A 6,986-nucleotide genomic window follows, 5' to 3' on the forward strand; every position below is an offset into this window, starting at 1 on the left:
AATTGAACATATATTACAGATATTTTGCTAAAGTGGAGCTGCTGCTGCGGTTGGTGATGGCCTGCCTGTGAATAACGGACTCCATGATTGCTGGATATCGGTGGTGATCTAAAGTGGACCGGGAACCTCGTACGTGTGTCAACGCGGTTCTGCCAGCTTTACAGCGGTTCTCTCTCTCTACATGATCTTTTATTGCACACTTCTGCTGAAAAGTTACCGAGCGAGTCATTATGAAGGGAATACGGCCCATAAGAATCATTTCAACCTTCGTTTAAGCATACCATAAACATTTATCTGCTGGTTCGATAACATCAAGTTCCTGGGTTCTGCCAATCCCAACGGGTCCCGTAATTCAATTAGGACTGATTTTATAGGACAATTAAACTTCCATCCCTTGCCAGCTCCCTCCCAACCCAAAAGGTGATATAAATTCCGTACCTCCAGGCAGTAAGATAAAGATATTTACCGGTTGTTATTGTTTCGTTCAGTATACCTGCCCGGCCGTGGAATGCCGATAAGTGCCGCCGCGACCTAGCGCCAGGGCAAAAAAGCAAAATCAGCAAACCAACCAAAACCAACCTCAACTCCCGGGATATCTCCAGCCCATCAGGGACTAGGCAACAGCAGGAGTGGGGCAACAAATCCTCGCTAATCCTCATCAATCCATCTACTTTCGCCGGTTCTTTATTATTATGAGCAGCAGCAGCTTTTTTTCGCACACCCAATATCTAACCGACTACTCCTCCTACTAGCTAACTAGCCAGGGATGAAGGGAAAATCCCAAAGTCAGACACTGGCTGGCTGGCTGACGGACTGAAGCGATTAAGGAGAGGTCCTCGACAACCGACCCTAGGACGTTTAAGGTAAGAGCTACTGATGAGGGATGATCGTAACGAGCGATAATGAGCGAGGCATGTAATTAAAAGAGTCGCTCTTTAAAAGAAGGCCTTTCGGGATGGGTAGTGGGTGATTTTGGGATTTGGAAAAATAAGGTTCAAGAGTAAGTCAAGTTGCTTGTGAAAAATATAAGAACTTCAACATGACTTTGTTTAATTGTGGAATCTTACTAGCTAGTACAGTTTTGTAGTTGATTTAGGCCACAGTGTTGTTTTGAGGTTTTAAATTTTCTTGGAATCATTTTTCCTCCATTTTAAATCCATTTTAGATTTTCAAAAATTATTGGAAGGAATTTTTTGATGGATAAACTTATTTCATGTGACAGTAATTGATGTTTGTCCAAGACAAGGTATGTAAAATTATCAAACTCACTTTTCTCAGCGACTATAATTGTCATGCCTAAATGCCTCATGAGCTGCTATTATTTTTAGTCGCAAAAATCGTTTTACGTTTCTTCGAATAGTGCTTTAAATTTTAATTTTAAATAAATAAATAAAAATGAGAATGGGTGTTGAATACAGTTCGATAATATTTCATATAAATTAATATTATTTTCTTTAAAAAATTTCTCTATCCTAATATGTGACTCCAAAAATACACCTAAGTTATCGGATTTTCGAAGATCTAAGAGGTTGTTCCTTAAGATATTTAAGAATTAAAGAATGTAACCTATGTTAGCCTCAGGACACTGTGCCCGGAATTCTTGCATTTTTGAGTTAAATCATAGCTTACAAAATAGAAATTTAAAAATAAATATAAAAACAAAGGTTTTGCACTGGGCCTAGCAAGCATTATTGAAGAAATTTTTAAAGGTTAACTTTTGTTAGTTTGATTTTTTTTTTAGTTTTTGGGTTTTGAGTTAAAGAATTTTTGAATTTTAATTTTTGTTTTCCCAGATTTTTAAACTGTCATTTTTTTTGCTTTTTAAATTTCAGAGTTTTTCTATTTAAAAAAATTTTAAACTTCCGTTCCCAAATATTTTTCAAACTTCATGTTATTTGTTTTATTTAAATTGTCATCCGCGTGAAATCCACGCCTGAACAAGATTAGCCATCAAATCCGAGCCAGATCCACGCCGTCCGTAACAACCCTGAAATTAGAAAAAAAACAAAACCCTTTGAAAAAATAAAAAAATAAGGTGACTTTGATAGCCCGCGGTGACTTTGATAGGTTTTTCAAATGCCCGTCAAATTAATATCTAAACATTTTTGAGAATTTTGAGTATGTCGAACATATATGCAAAAATGAGACTGTTTACTTTGATGTATCAAAATTAGTGGCTAAATCAAATTTCTATCAATGTCACCCCGGGCTACCAAAGTCACCCCAGTTTACGGTACTCAAAGTTGCAGCAAAATTACACAATAGTAAGATTTTAAAAACCTTTTTTTTTTCATTTGGATATTGTGATTTGGATTTTTTTTTACTGGGATATTTATTTTTTAAGGTTATTAACGATAATATTATTGAGACTCGGTAACGATAAAGATAGTTCTATCGTTATCGTCGGGACGATAACGAAATACTTTTTTTTTAATTTGCAATATGGGTACCAAACGAAGCGAAATTTTGTTTCCTTTTTCATTTCATTAGTGATTTTTTTTTGGAAAATACTAAAATTTTCACAAATTACAGTATTTTTTTTTTAAATACTAAAATTTTCAAAATATGCAACGTGGGTATCAAACAAAGCGAAATTTGGTTTGCCTTTTCTTATGAATATATTTTTTTTTGGAAAATATAATAATTTTCACAAATAACCATTTTTTTTTTCGAAAATACTAAAAATATTTAAATATGCAATATGGGCATAAAACGGCGCAAAATTTTGAATACGCAATTTGAATGTATGGATGAAGTATGCAAAATTGCGCTTTGTTTGATACTCATATTGCAAATTATGAAAATTTGAGTATTTTCGAAAAAAATGTGGTATTTTGTGAACATTTCAGTATTTTACAAAAACACTTCAATAAAGTAAAAGAAACATATAAAACTACGCTTCGTTTGAAACACATTTTAAAAATTTTAGTATTTTCGAAAAAAATACGGTAATTTTTGAAAGTTTTAGTTTTAAAAAAAACTCTAATAAATTGAAATAGCATACAAAAATACTAATGAAAAAGCATACAATTTCTGAAAATATGATATTTTGTAAAAAAAATAGTATTTCCAAAAAAACAAAAAAAAACTCTAATGAATTAAAAAAGCTTACAAAATTTCAATTCGTTTGATACCCATATTGCAAATTATGAAAATTTGAGTATTTTCGAAAAAAATACGGTATTTTGTGAAAATTTTAGTATTTTACAAAAATACTTTAATAAAGTGAAAGAAACATACAAAATTTCGCTTCGTTTGATACCCATATTGCAAATTATAAAAATTTTAGCAGTTTCGAAAAATACAGTATTTTGTGAACAATTTTAAGTACATATTTTACTTTGAAAGCATTGAAAATTTAACATGATTTGGTTGAATTCATTGATTTCAGAATTATTTTAAAAATGAGTTATTGTCCATTATCAGCATTAAGATTAACGCCGATAGAATTATCAAAATAACGATAACGATAGATTATCGTCATCGTCCCGACGATAATATTAACGACGGGACGATAACGACATAATAAAAAAATGAAATGAAATGAAATAATTTTATCGATTAACAACCTTGGTAAATATGTATTAACTATTAGAAATATGGAAATAAATGTTTGTTTTTGAAATAGAAATGATTTCAAAGGCATTCTTAAGTTTCATAAAATGTTGGCTCACTTGTTGATTGAAAAATAAAAAATATCAATTATTTCGCTCAGTTAAATTTTATTTTTGAAAATGATTAAGTGCAAGAAAACTGTTAAAAGTAACTACTTGCATGCAACATGAAGCAAAAAGAAGATTTTTTCAGCTTCGTCGTATTTTTCCAACTCAGTAAACCTCGTTGGATAAATGTTTAACTCGTGCTAAAAAAATCATGTTTTGCAGTAAGTTCCTTACAGTTTTTTATGCAATTCCAAAAAAAAAACGCTTATTGAATGGAATTTTATGTCAAACATTCATGTATATAGTAAATTCACCGTTCAAAACAAAAAAAATATATATTGAAAACTTTTACTTTTCGATACTACTGGTATTGTAAGGTCTTAATTTTCCATTCAGTTATTTTTGGTAAGGAAAAGTAGGCCGTTTCGGACAGGAAAAGTTAACAGTTTTACAGTGGAATTGCAGAAATATAATTGTATATGTCTTTTTTTGTTTAGAATATGACAAAATTTTCACAATTTTTACTTCAGTCAAGCCGTCTTGGATGACATTAACATTAAAACATATTAGCAATCCTCTTGCTCAATATTCACTGACGTATGAATAAAATCTTTATATAAAAAGTAACCTACACCAGGTTTAAAGGTATTCTTACAGCAACAGTTTTAAAACGATTTTCTTGAAAATAATGTGTTTTGCAACAATTTTTGTAGAAAATCACAATTAAATATTTCATCTTTCATTTAATTTCATTAAACCTGTGTTTTGTTCTTCATCCGACAGAATTAATTATTAAAGGAATATTTATCTTAAATTTCAAAAAATTCAGAGATAAATAAAATGGCAAACTGCAATCGATGTTAAATAAAATAATATTTCAATCTAATATGATACTTTATTTCATTCAAAAATTTTATTTTTTGTGTAAACATCATTAAAAGCACGTGTAACATTAAAAAAAATCAATGCCTGGCTGCAATGTTTTAAAGGACTAATTATTCGAAAGGATTTTTGTATTTTTTAACTTCAACATTACAATATATTTAAAGAACACAAGGTTTATTTCGGTTTACTGAATCCAACTTATAATTTCTGAGATGTTCTCCAATTACATAAAATTTTGGCTCGATTGTTGATTTATGGAATGAAAAAATATCAATTATGTTGCTATATGCATCATTCATTGATTAAATTAATGTTATTATAATTACAAAAAAAAATCTCATAGCAAAAAGACAAGTACGTTAAATAATCAAGAACTGTTCGTTAGGTGGCAGTGCGTGGCCGTGCGTTACGCTGTCCGCTTTGTAAGCGGATGATTCTGGGTTCGATTCCCATCTGCTCCAACCTTCCATCGGATGAGGAAGTAAAATGTCGGTCCCGGCCTTGGTTGTTAGGCCGTTAAGTCATTCCAGGTGTAGGAGTCATCTCCATGCCATAAGTACAAACAACACACCAAACCAAGCCTACTCCGGTGGAATCGCTGGCGGTGGTTGGACTCGCAATCCAAAGGTCGTCAGTTCAAACACTGGGGTGGAAGGTTCCTTGGAGTAGAAAGAGGTTTGGGTGCTCTCCCCATTCAAGCCTTCGGACTCCTAGGTTCGAGCAGAAACTTGAAATAGAGACCACAAAAGACCTGGGGGTCGTTAAAGTGGATGGTTTGATTTATTTTTTGTTCGTTAGGTGAAAAACCCGCGCTTCAGTGAGGACCACAAATCATCGTCCTGTTTCCTTTCGATACACCTCAACTCGTTACCTTTCGAGCCGGGTCATGATTTGAAAAGTGGTGTTCATCGCTAACCCGACAACATGCTTTTTTATCAGTCCCCCCGCAGTGTAAAGAGGCCTTTTCTAATCGCAGAGAGCAAAAGGGAGAGGAAACACGTAAACGCATTAAACAAATTAATGAAAAACAGACAAGTAGATAAAACATAAAAACACCAACTCTCAACTCAAGTCCAACTCCAAGTCGGTGGCAGAAGGGTTGTCCCGTCCCAAGCTGCAACCCGTAAAGAGTTGTTTTATAACGGGGCGCAATAATATATAGAATCCATTAATTTTCCAACAAAATTTTATGACTCACGCAGGATGTGACTGCTTAAGATATGCTGGAGTTTGCTGCCTCTTTCTGCTGGGCTGGTAATGGGTCTTGTTGTAAGGTGCATGGAACACATGTGTTTTCTGCCTTCGGTCTGTCTATCTCGATAGTTTAAGTTTTTAAGGAGCATTCGGGGTAGTTTTATGCATATTTTATATGTAATTTGAAATTCTACGAGAGCGATGAAGGCGACGACGACGAGTGCGATCCATTTCCTCCTCCAGGTTTGGTAGCATGCATTGCAATGCCGACCAGTTATGATATGGCTACAGTATTAAAGGTGGAATTTTGACGTTTTATAACCCGGTTTTGTTCGTTTTCATTGGTTTATTAGCTTTGAGAGTCTGCATGATACTCTGGGTAAATATGTACACACACTTCATGGTGAGGAGTTCAATAAGAACGTAATTAAAAACAGTTTTTGAATTGTACAAATTCTACACATTGGTTTAAAATTTATTGGTTGTAACATCCTTGAAAGATAATTAACCTTACCCTTTCAGATCAGCTAAAAGCTGTTTTTCATGAACGACCTATTAATCTATCCTAAGTTATCAGCGATTCTACTTCAAACTAGCACGATTTAAAATGCTTTGGCTCAAATTTGGCCTGGGAATTTCTTGGCCCAAAAAAAAAAAAGACTCGGATTTTTTGTTTGTCAATTAGGGTGGTCCTTTTCGAAACAGGGTAGCTAAAAATGGCGTTTTATGACGACTTTCGCATAGAAAATTATTAAAAAATGACATCTCCAGAACGGCTGAACCAATTTCATCTCTTTTAGTTGAGCTTTGAATGAAAAATACTCAGACATTTTTAAAACTCAGCTGAATACACTTACAGATCAAATGAGACTTGTTTGTTGATTTAAAATCTTGGGACCAAGAGGTCACAGCTGAAAATATTTTTCTATGGATTTTCAGGAAACATTGTGAATATTTATTGACCATGCGTCTCCAGCAAATGTACGAGATACATTTTGATGGAGAATCATGGGTCTTTTACCTTGATTTTTCAGCGAAGATCTGATTATATTTTTTTGCTTCAAAAAGTCATGTCTTAGAATACTATCATTGGATTATCATCATTTTATGTAATATAACGTAAAACATCTTGCAAAACCATAGACAAATATTTTAAGTTGTGAGCTCGTCGGTGCCGAGACCTTCAAACTAGCAAACCAAATTTTCATTTAATTTGTAATTGCATCTTAATTTTTTTTAAGGGCT

Source organism: Culex pipiens, chromosome 2 (genome assembly GCF_016801865.2).
Source record: "Culex pipiens pallens isolate TS chromosome 2, TS_CPP_V2, whole genome shotgun sequence".
In the NCBI taxonomy this organism is placed as follows: Eukaryota; Metazoa; Arthropoda; class Insecta; order Diptera; family Culicidae; genus Culex; species Culex pipiens.